A 12,235-nucleotide genomic window follows, 5' to 3' on the forward strand; every position below is an offset into this window, starting at 1 on the left:
CAAGCTATATGCTCTGGGGGGCCCCTTCATGGGTAGCAGAGGACACATTTTAAAGAAAAACCTATAAACCTTACCAAATAAATAATTAAAAGACACAAGACACTTTAGAATGGAATAAATAGGCCGTGTTGCTTTATTTGGGGTTTTACCAAGTTATCATACCAATAAATATTAAATTAATAATTATCAATCAATAAAACCAACCATAAAATATAAATAACTGAATAAATACTTAAAACTCATTAACTTAGGGACCATTAAGTCCACCCAGCACGAGCTGGGTGACCGATCACCCCACAAGCCGTGCCTATTAGGCACGGCCCCCCCCAAGCAAGCAACACAGACCAACCTCAATAATACTTTGCATACCTAAATTGAAGATGTCCAAACCAATATCTGATAGGTGAACATTATCAGATCTGAATAACCCCGGGACAAAACCTTCTAGATCGATGTGCCGATAGCTCTGACCTCCAAGGATCGGCATGAACTTAAATAATGCTCTATTCACTCTCTTCCTTATTTTTTCAAGCTTTCGATTTTCAGCGCTAGCCCAAACCATTCTTTGGATAATTTCAGAAAAAACCAATAATGCTTCAGGAAATATGCCCTTTATTAAGGCTAAGTCCTGCTTCATTCTTGACAATAGGTCTAATGTATTGATTTTACCAACGTCATTGCCACCTAAATGAATGACAATGACGTCAGGCAAAGGCCACTTTGAACATAATTTCTGCATTACAGTAAGCAAATCATTCCATTGTAAACCCCGTACTCCAAACCATAAAATTAAATATTTATTAACGTCAAAAGATAGATTTTCGTTGTACTGCCTCTTCAAAGCTCTCTTCCGAGCCCAATAAATAAAAGAATGTCCCACTAACCAAACAACAATACGGGAATCTGAAAAACAAGATATTAATACGATAACAACTGAGGTCTAACATATAATTTAAACCTATTAGATGCCCATCTCCCAATCCTTTTTATAACTGCATCTTCAAGACCAAAATTTGCAGCCTCAGTGGCGGCCCCAATACGGAATGAATGTGATGACAAATGCAAATGATCCATCTTGCTTACCTCTAAACATTTTTTAAAAATAAAATTAAATTGATATTTAGTCAATGGACTAAGATCTTCATGGATTAAGAAAGCACCTTCAATTTTTGGGCGGATTTCCAACCATGAAGATACTGCACTAACTGGACACAGCGGAGAATTGGACCATTTGTTTAAAGTAATTATTTGACCATGACCCATTTGATCAGTTTTTGACTTACTAATTCTAATTCTAACATACTCCTGACCCAAGGATACATCAGAAAGGAGCAGACTTGGGTCAGCTTTCTTTGAGTGAGCCACTAACTCACCTATCCTAAAAGCTCCGAAAAAAGCTAGAATAAACGCAGATTTAAATAATGATGATTCAAACTGATTTTTTGTAACAACACCTAACACATTAATTAGTTTTAACAGAATATTTATAGATATTGGGCATCTCTTATCCTTTCTCTGAATGCTCCTTTTAACCCCTTTTAAGACTTGCCTAATAATAAAAGAATTTGATAAACATGGCTGACCATACAACTTTTGGAAAAAAGAAATGCCCGCAACTGTTTTTGAAATGAGAGAAAAAGAACAATCTTTTTCTAACATAAATGAAATGAAAGCTAATCCGTCATTCTCAGTGCTGACAACCGAGATCCCATCCTTACTTTGAATAAAAGAAAGCCACCTTTTCCATGCGGATGAATAAGCATCCCATGTTCTAGGCGCCAGTGATTTTTTAAGATTTTTAGATATTAAATCAAAACTAAATCCCACAAATGCTCCGGGCACGGGACTCCATCCAACTCTGCTTCTGGCGCGAGCTCCCGGAATCTTTTCCACTGAAATCGAGATAAGGCATCTGCAATGTCATTCTTTTAAGGGCTCATTCAGACGGCCGTATGCTGTCCGCAAAAATACTGAATGCTATCCGTTTTTTTGCGGATCCGCAAAAAAAATGAAACATGTCCTATACTTGTCCGTGAAAATCAGGACATGGCCCCATTGAAGTCTATGGGTCCGCAAAAATACTGAATGCTATCCGTTTTTTTGCAGATCCGTTTTTTTGCGGATCCGCAAAAAAACGGATAGCATTCAGTATTTTTGCGGACAGCATACGGCCGTCTGAATGAGCCCTAACCTGGAATGTATTTCGCCTTCAGCCAAATATTAAATTTCATACAGCATAAAACTAGATGTCTCAACAAACGAACAGTTATTTCACACTTTGAAGACAATGTATTTACAGCAAAAACAACCCCTTGATTATCAGTGAATAAAAGAATCCGCCTATTGCTAAAATACAAAACCCCAAATAACAATAGCTACAACTACTGGGAATAACTCTAATAAAACTAAATTAGATACAAACTTATTTACAAACCAAGATGCAGGCCATGCCCCAGCGCACCACCTATTATTCCAAAAGGCCCCAAAACCTATACTACCAGCAGCGTCTGTAAACAATTGTAGCGCATCCGAGTCCAAAAATTCTTCTTGACAACAAATTCTACCATTGAATTTTTTCAAAAATTCTAACCACAGCAATAAATCATCCTTTAAAGATCTAGATAACCTGATATGCGCCATAGGAGACTTTAAACCTCTTGTAGCAAAGTATAACCGTTTTGAAAATACTCTTCCCATAGGAATGATCCTACAAGCAAAATTCAGAGAACCCAACAGAGACTGAAGCTCTCTTAATGTACATTTATTTTTTGACAATAGCCTTGAAATACACAGCCTAAGATCCACTAGCTTCTTCTCAGGTAAACGAAATTCCATTCTGATGCTATCTAATTCAATACCAAGAAACTCCAGACAATAGCACGGATGAATGGTCTTTTCTTGGGCTATTGGAATGCCGAAAACCGAACATATACTTAAAAACCCCTGCAATAACTGCTCACAAAAAACTGAATCAGAATAACCTACAAACAAAAAGTCGTCTAAATAGTGCAAAACACCACCATTAGGAAAGGATTCTTGAATTACCCAATGCAAAAAGGAAGAAAAAGCTTCAAAATAAACACAAGATTTAGAAAAACCCATTGGCAGGCATTTATCAAAGAAATATTCTCCTTCAAAACTAAAACCAAGTGAATTAAAACCAGACGGTTTTACAGGGAGCAAACGAAAAGCGGCTTTAATATCCGCTTTTGCTAAAAGCGCTCTATGACCAAACCTCCTCAACAAATTAACAGCCTCATCAAAAGATGCATACGAAACAGCCGCCTCTACTTTGGCAATTTCATCATTTAAAGAAGAATCCTTGGGATAAGATAGGTGGTGAATCAACCTAAATTCCCCCGGATTCTTCTTTGGTACTACACCTAAAGGAGATAATCTGAAATTTTTAAAAGGAGGGTACTTAAATGGACCCGCTATCCTATCATTTTCTAATTCTTTGCTAATTTTATCTCTAACTACATCGGGATAAACAAAAACAGATTTCAAATTATTAACAAATTTACAACCAGAACCTTTAAACTGCGGAATATCAAAACCAGATAAAAAACCATTAAAAATTAAATTAGCTTTCGCCCTGTCTGGGTACTTGTTTAGCCATGGCATTAGTTCTAATAATTTCACTGGCGTCCATGCTTTTGGATAATTGCTCCTTGGAAGCAAGAAAGGAAGGCTGGTTCTTTTTGAAGCATCGTGATAAAGGATGATTGCCCCCACACAGGGAGCATTCGTGTTTATAACGACAGCTGGCAAGCCACTTGCATGAAGATTCGTTAAAAGCAAAACAAACTCCCTTCCTGAGAGATTGATTCGCTGGAGTCTGTCTCTGCTGCACCGTTCTCTGTGGCAGCATCAAATTGATCCACAATCCTATGTCTTTCACACCGAAATTCAAAGACGGATGGATTGCCAGTTTCTGCCTAAATGATTCATCATACTGGAACCATGCAAAACCACCAAAGTTCTTGTATGCTTCCAGTACGATATCAAGGTGCTGGAAAAGGCCCGAACATTTCTCAGGATGCCTCTCACCCAGCACCGCAGCATAAATACAAAACGCCTGCAACCAATTGTTAAATGATCTTGGCTGCAGGCGTTTTCTGACATCCTCACTTTTTTCGTCCTTCTTTTCTATAACTTGTTCTTTATTAGATGGAAGCAAAGATAGTAAATCTACGAATTCAAAATTCCATATCTTCTCTTTGATCCCATTAGATAAATGGAAACCAAGAGGAGATAATACACAGGGGAGAACCTCTTTTAAACAGAGTTCTGGAACCCCTGAACCTTTTTCTAACATAGGTAAGTTCTTTGACAAAGGCGCTGGCATGGATGACCATACACCAGCAGCCGCAGTTGAAACATTACTCTTTAAAAATTCTGCAAACAAACAGTTAAGACCTGAAAGAAATTTGTCATTATTAAACATGGACTCAATATGGGGATTCTCACCACTTGATTTGACCTCCTGTCCAGGACCAGACTGAGGAAACTTCATCCGGATCTTCCCAGGATATTCTCCAGAAACCGCAAATGAATGCTGCACAGATGTGCCAGCATGTTCCATGTTTTCTTCCTCCTGTGCTGCAGAAGGAGGATGCCCGGAATAGCAGGGGTCTGATGCTGCCGTATTAGTTGTATTAGAGCGCCGCCGGCTGTACCCAGAAGCCTTGCCGGCCGGCGCTTTCTGATGCCGTCGCCGGGCCGTGACGTCATCGGCAACAGACGCCGCTTGCGGCCCGGCGCTTGCTATTGAGCTGGCTTTGGTGACGTTGCCTGGGGGTGGGGTGCCGGCGCGCGCATGTCTTTTAGCTCTTTTGCTGCGCGGCGCCAACACCTCCACTTCCCCACTGGCCACTTGAGGGATATCTTCGCCGTCTTCCACCAGCTCCGGCTCTCCGTCCTCTTCTGGATCCGCCGCCGCACCACCGCCGCTGGTTTCAGGCTGAGCGAGGCAGCGCCTCAGCCACTCTTCTCCTCCCGGTGACTCCGCTCTCAGGATCAGGCTACGAAGTAAGTCCTCCATTTCAATCTTCTCAAGCGCTGCTCCTTGAAGGGTGCTCCTCTGGAACTGACAGCTGATGACCTGGTGCTGTCACTTTTAAACACGCAGGCTTCCCGCCGAAAATGACAGCTGCCAATCAGCTGTCAAACACTTTTCCCGCTTCAGAACAGCTGTCCAATCCTACAGCTGTTCCAAGCGTCACGTCTCTAGGCAGATCACTAGGGGAAACCGGATAATACCAGAATTCCTGTCAAACCTAAACTGAGGAAAAAGAAGTGGGGGAGGGGGAGGAGAGAAAAACCTATAGACAGCATCATTAATGAAATAAAAATTCCGTGCCCCTGCTACCATGTGTCCCCCAAGCTATATGCTCTGGGGGGCCCCTTCATTCTCTTCAAACAACTGATCGGCAGAGGTGCCGGCAGTCAGGCCTCCATGGATCTGATAATGATGACTTATCCTGGGGTTACATGCCCCGAGCAATGGAGTCCGCAGCATGTAAGTGGCGATAGAGGAAGCAGACTCTCTCTGTCTCCCATCGGCACCCTGTAAATGCGATCACGGGGTGCTTATGTGTGTATAGGCTGGCTGGGACCTGGTGTAGGCCACAAGCTTGCCTTGAGGGCTACCCAGCAGGCTTCACCTCTCTGGTATAGCACTGACATTAAAATGCATTGTACTATAGAGAGAGTGCATTGTATTTTAGAACCAATCAAAAGATTGCCTGTTATAGTCCCCTTGTGGGGCTGTTAAAGTGTAACTGCCATTTCACTACCAAAAATGAAATTCGTAACATATGTGATGCTGAAGGGAAGATATTTTTCAGTTAATTTTACCTTTCTGTTTGTATTCAGCCCTTAGTAACCCTATTTCTTTGTGCCTCTATTTCAGTATCTTCGTAAGATGGCCTCTGCTGCATTTCCTGTGATGATGTTTGCCATGTCCTTGAGGCCATCCTGTATTTCCCTCACTTCCCATAACCCCTTGCTCTACTTACATGAACTAGCAGGACCAATCAGAATGCAGATAACATCCCCCACCACCCCAGAGCAGTGTGTATCCTCTCACATACAGCTAACCAGAGACAAGACCTGCAATTACATGAACTCAGTAAACATTTGTTTTAGCCTCTTAATAGTCACATTAAAATGTTTTTGGGGGACCATTTTGGGGTACATATATTGTATTAAATAACTTATTATTTCTTTTTTACAGGGAAAGATTAAAAAACAGCAATTTTTACATTATTTTGTGGAATTTTTTTACGATGTTCACTGTGTGGTAAAAATAATGTAATTTTATGATGTGGGTCACTACACTGATGATAATGTCACATTTCTACATATTGTTTTTTTTACTATCTTTCTCTCCTCCTATCAGCTCTGCAGCTGCTCCCTCAATCTTCTCCACACTGACAGGGAGGGGGGGGGGGACTGCTTTAGCTGCTCATATCTGTAGTTTGGTATCAGCTAGCCAGCTAGAGATATGGGCTTTGTATTGTTTGAAAGCTGACATTCCAAGCTTTCAGACAATACCAGAATGACAGCAATATGTTCAGTACAGGGGAAGATATCACTGATAGAAATCTGGCTGCAGTTGAAACAGAGTAATAGCAGGTTTTACCCGCGATTATTCCCGACTGGATTTCTAACAGTGACTTCTCCTCTGTTGCTTGGACTTTAGCTGTTTCCTTTATGAAAGCCTGGAATGTCAGCTTTCAAACAAGACCAGTTGCATGTTTCTAGCTGCTACCATTCAGGAGAAAGCAGCATCTAAAGCAGCCTTCCCCCCTCCACTTTCTGCCTGAGCCCAGGAACTCAGGGCTGTGCTCCTCCTCCAAGTGCTATCTTGTCTCTGGTTTATATCAGAGAGGAGATGGCCTGCACATGATAACACTTTGAGAAGAGGCCTGCTCAATGTGAAAGTGACACGCATTTCTAGGTGTTATTATGAGGTGAAACTGAAAAAGATTAAATTATAAAGCCCAAAAGCATCTATACAGCAGGGTGTACAACACCATTAGGGTATAAAAAAAAAATGTAACGGCAGTTACACTTTAAGTGGTTAAAAAAGTTAAAAAAATTATTAAATAAAAAGAAAATGCCAATAAAAAATGGCCATTTCTTTCAATTGAAAATAGGCTTCTCAATTAAAAAAATTGCAAAAATAAAAATCTCTCCCACGTTTGGTATCGCCATGTCCATAACTACCCACACTACACAAATATCATGTAAATTATTCCCTACAGTGAACAAATAACCAATCCATTTGTCCCTCAAAACACAAGCCCTCATACAGCTACATAGATGGAAAAATAAAAAAGTTATAGCTCTTTGAAGGCGATATGAAAAAAGGAAGAAAAACGCTTGGTCAGTAAGGCCCAAAACAGGCTGGTCACTAAGGGATTAAAAGACCCTTTCACTTTTTTCACATTTTGTTATGTTGCGGACTTGTGCTAAAATAAAAACGTTTTTCCCCATCATTCTGCACTCAATACCACATAATGACAAAGTGAAAAAAGAATGTTAGATATCTTTGCTAATTTATTGAAAAGAAAAACTAAAAGCTTGACTAAAATTCACACAAGTATTCAGAACCTTTACTCAGGACTTACAGTAGTTGAAATACGTTTGGCAGTGATTACAGCCTCCAGTCTTCTTGGAGATGATGCCACAAGGCTTGTATACCTGGATTTGGGGATTTTCGGCCATTCTTCTCTGCAGATCTTCTCAAGCTCTGTCAGGTTAGATGGGGACTGTTGATGGACAGCCATTTTCATGTTACGCTGGTGGTCTGTGTCCTCCGCTCCTCTCACTATGTGTCTGTCTGTCCAGTGTGTATGTGTGAACAGGAGGTTAATTCAGTGTATATCACCTCAGGTTCAGCACTGCAGGAGTTAGGCTAGGACTACATGGTATTGCGCGACAAAAAGGGTACAACTGCATTGCGATATGTGTCATGCGACATTCATGTTGCACCAATGTCGAGCAACATTTTTTGTAATGATAGTCAATGGTGTCGCACTTTGCACTGTGTTGCACAAAAATCCAACTTTAATAGATTTTTGGAGACTGTCGTGGTGCAGTTGCAGCATGTCGCAGGGCAACACCATTGACTATCATTATAAAAAATGTTGCGCAAATTTTCTACTACAAGAGGTCACGCGGCAAATGTTGCCGTGTAGCCCTAGCCTTACACCCTTTTTTTCTTTGCTCTGTGTGTTGTTGTCCAACTGCTGACTAAATAGCTCATCGGCATCCCTATAAATACCTGCTTGTCTCTCTCACTCCTGGCCTGATCAACACATGTCCTGCTAGTTTGCTTCACCTTGGTATCTAACCTATAATCTGTCTACGTGTCAGTATACTGACAGTTGCTTTCCAGGACTTTAACCTCGGCCTGATTGCTCAGTATCTCCGGTATCCCTGATCCCATGGGTCAGCAGCCTACCACTCCTGGCTGGTTGGCACAATCGATCCACATTCACAGATCATCAAATTTCAGATCTCTCCAAAAATGTTCGATTGGGTTCAAGTCAGAGCTCTGGTTGGGCCACTCAAGGACATTCAGAGTTGTCCCTAAGCCAATCCTATGTTGTCTTGGCTGTGTTCTTATGGTCATTGTCATGTTGGAAGGTGAACCCTGTCACAGTCGCTGAAAAACACCTCCACAGCATGAAGTTACCACTATCATACTTCACTGTAAGGATGGTATTGGGCAGGTGATGAGCATTGTCTGGTTTACCCCAAACATGATGCTTAGAATCGAGAACAAAAAGTTCAATCTTGCTTTCAATAGACGAGAATCTTGTTTCTTACATTATGTGAGTCCTTTAGGTGCTTTTTTTTTGTAAACTCCAGGTGGGCTTTCTTGTGTCTTTTACTGAGGCCACTCTGCCATAAAGCCCAGATTAGTTGAGTGCTGGAGTCATGGTTGATCTTCTGGAAGTTTCTCCCATCTGCACACAGGATCTTTAGAGCTCAGCCAAAGTGACCATTGGGTTCTTGGTCACTTCTCTTACCAAGGCACTTCTTCCCTCGATTACTAAAGGCTGTATTAGATAGCCCGATTCTGCCCGCAGTTGTCAGCAAGGAAGCGGTCCTTCCCAGCAATCACCTGCTCACTCGCGGAGGCAACCGATGCTATTACTTGCAGGGATCTCCTCCTCAGTATAGGGAGGAGCTATCATTATACCATTGTTCTTCCCTACACTGAATCCTTGTTTGCCGGAAGCAGAACGTGATTAGAACCACAATCTGCCACCTGCAAACGATAATATGCTGCAATATGCATTGTCAGCTGTGAGACCTTATATAGATGGGGTCTAATTTTAAATCATGTCCAATCAACTGGATTTACCACACATGGATTCAAATAAAGGTGTAGAAATATCTCATTGATGATTAAGAGAAATAGGAGGCCCAATAGCTATATGTCATTGCAGAGGGTCTGAATACTTATGTCCATGCGAAATGTCCAAGGAAATGTATTTATCCCTTTTTAATAAATTATGATGGGGGGAAAAAGGCCGCAGCATAACAAAATGTGAAAAAAGTACAATGGTCTACTCCAAGCATGTCAAACTCAAAGGCTAACATGGGCCAAAAAAACAAAATTTAAGTTTATGTGGGCCGCATCAAAAAAAAATAAAAAAATCGTACATTTTCATAGAACAACATTGTTGTTTCATGACTGCTGACCCCCAACATCCCGTTGCCCAATAACACAAGTGAGACCTATATATATATATATATATATACAAATATTAAACTTCACTATAAGATGCACCTAGGTTTTTGAGGAGGAAAATAAGAAAAAAATATTTTTAACCAAAAGATGTGCTTTTGGTGGGCTTTGAATTAATGGTGGTCTGTGCATGACACTATTATGGGGGATCTGTGGATGACGCACTGTCATGTGGGGGATCTGTGGATGGCACTGTTATGGGGGACCTGTGGATGGCACTGTTATGGGGGATCTGTGGATGGCACTGTTATGGGGGATCTATGGATGGCACTGTTATGGGGGATCTGTGGATGGTGCTGTTATGGGGGATCTGTGGATGGCACTGTTATGGGGGATCTGTGGATGGCACTGTTATGGGGATCTGTGGATGGTACTGCTATGGGGTGGGATATCTGTGGATGGCATTGTTATGGGGTGGGGGGATCTGTGGATGGCATTGTTATGGGGTGGGGGATCTGTGGATGGTGCTGTTATGGGGGATCTGTGGATGGCACTGTTATGGGGTCTGTGGATGGTACTGCTATGGGGTGGGATATCTGTGGATGGCATTGTTATGGGGTGGGGGGATCTGTGGATGGCATTGTTATGGGGTGGGGGATCTGTGGATGGTGCTGTTATGGGGGATCTGTGGATGGCATTGTTATGAGGTGGGGGATCTGTGGATGGAACTGTTATGGGGTGGGATATCTGTGGATGGTACTGCTATGGGGTGGGATATCTGTGGATGGCATTGTTATGAGGTGGGGGGATCTGTGGATGGCACTGTTATGGGGATCTGTGGATGGAACTGCTATGGGGTGGGATATCTGTGGATGGCATTGTTATGAGGTGGGGGGATCTGTGGATGGAACTGTTATGGGGGGGATCTGTGGATGACACTGCTATATGTCATCCACAGATCCCCCTCATAACAGTGTCCCCCAATACACCGGCCCTCTGCTCACCGAAGTATTTATAAACGTGAATCCTTATCCTGTTATTAAGTTGAACTAACGCTGCGCTCTCCCATGTTCCCATGTTCCCCTGTATCCCCACAGCACTTACGAACACGCTTCCATAGCAGGCAGAGTGGACGGCACCAGTAATGTCACTCACTGACGTCGCGCGTCTGCTCCGCCTGCTTCATTCATAAAGTGGGCGGAGCAGGCGCTCAACGTCAGTGAGTGACGTTACTGCTGCCGTCCGCTCTGCCTGCTATTGAAGCTTAAGTAAGTGCTATGGGGATACAGGGGAACATGGGAGAGGGCAGCGTTAGTTCAACTTAATAACAGGATAAGGATTCACGTTTATAAATAAAGCACTTACTTAAGCTTCAATAGCAGGCAGAGCGGACGGCAGCAGTAACGTCACTCACTGGCGCCTGCTCCGCCCACTTTATGAATGAAGCAGGCGGAGCAGACGCGCGACGTCAGTGAGTGACGTTACTGGTGCCGTCCGCTCTGCCTGCTATGGAAGCGTAACCAGAGCAATGAATATCTTTGCCGGGCCGCAAAGATATTCATTGCGGGCCGCATGCGGCCCGCGGGCCGCATGTTTGACACCCATGGTCTACTCTGAAGACTTTCCAAATGCTTCTCTTCTTTTTTCAATTTTTGGATTTTTCTGTCCTTTATTATGTGATGCATTATAAAAATAAAAATAAAACACGTAGGTATCATACCATTAAAACTAAGCCTGCCTAATATTTTCCCTGCTGTCCTCTCCATGAACACTGATGGATTTTATGCTAAGATGAACTTACTTTTTAGGGTGGCATTACACACAGCATGACGGAGGTGTATAACTAAGTCTGTCCTTTATATATCCCATTATTTTTGAATCCACTTCTGGATTAAGGCTACTTTCACACTAGCGTTAACATTTTCCGGTATTGAGATCCATCATAGGGTCTCAATACTGGAAAAAAAATGCTTCAATTTTGTCCCCATTCGTTGTCAATGGGGACAAAACATAACTGAACAGAACGGAATGCTCCAAAATGCATTCCGTTCCATTCTCATACTGGAGAGCAAACCGTCCTGGGATGCGGAGCAAAACGGATCCATCATGACCCACAATGCAAGTCACAATCTGACACAATAGAAAACGGATCCGTCGCCCATCGACTTTCAATGCAGTTCATGACTGATCCGTCTTGGGTATGTTAAAAAGATAATACAACCGGATCCGTTCATAACAGATGGTTGTATTATCAGTAACAGAAGCGTTTTTGTTGAACCCTGCCAGATCTAGCAAAAACGCTAGAGTGAAAGTAGCCTTAGCACAAAATTTTTTGATAAACTAAGGCTAGTTTCACACTTACGGCAGGACGTATCCGACATGCTGTTCACCATGTCGGATCCGTCCTGCGGCTATTTTGCCGTGCCCCCGGGCCGCCGCTCTGTCCACCTTGACTATAATGGGGACGGGGGCGGAGCTCCGGCGCAGCACGGCGGTGCATGGCGAAAGCCGCCGGACTAAAAAACC

Source organism: Bufo bufo, chromosome 1 (assembly GCF_905171765.1).
Source record: "Bufo bufo chromosome 1, aBufBuf1.1, whole genome shotgun sequence".
Classification (NCBI taxonomy): Eukaryota; Metazoa; Chordata; class Amphibia; order Anura; family Bufonidae; genus Bufo; species Bufo bufo.